This window comes from Diaphorina citri, unplaced genomic scaffold (assembly GCF_000475195.1).
Source record: "Diaphorina citri unplaced genomic scaffold, Diaci psyllid genome assembly version 1.1 scaffold3091, whole genome shotgun sequence".
Classification (NCBI taxonomy): domain Eukaryota; kingdom Metazoa; phylum Arthropoda; class Insecta; order Hemiptera; family Psyllidae; genus Diaphorina; species Diaphorina citri.
Window position 1 is genome coordinate 22,639 of NW_007380503.1, and position 491 is coordinate 23,129.

Genomic DNA, 491 nt, shown 5'->3' on the forward strand with positions numbered 1-491 from the left:
TCTCCGATTTCGATTTCGGCAACTGCAACTATGCAACTACTTTCGCTACCAAATCACCTTTCGCCAGAACCATTACAGGTTAAGCTACATCCAGCATGGTGATCAGTTGGCCCGGTGGGTTTTACACCACTGAGCTCGTTTGATAAAATTATAAGAGAGTTTCCCTGCATCTGACTGAAGTACCCACTTTAACCTTTGTGCATTTTTAATACAACGGGAACAGTATCTTCTATTTCTCTCCCCCTCAATCTTCTTTCCATTTCTCTTTCTCTGTCTCTCCCTGTTCCTCTCTATCTCTATCCATCTATCAAGGTAGCTATGTACATATCTGACTATTCTCTGTCTCTTATCAGGGTTTCCCACTATTTCTCTCTCTCCCTTTCTATTTCTCTCCCTCTCAATTCTCTTTCCCTTTCTCTTTCTCTGTCTCTTCCTCTTTCCCTGTCTCTCTATATTTCCCTCTTTCTCTCTCTCTCTCTCTCTCTCTCTCT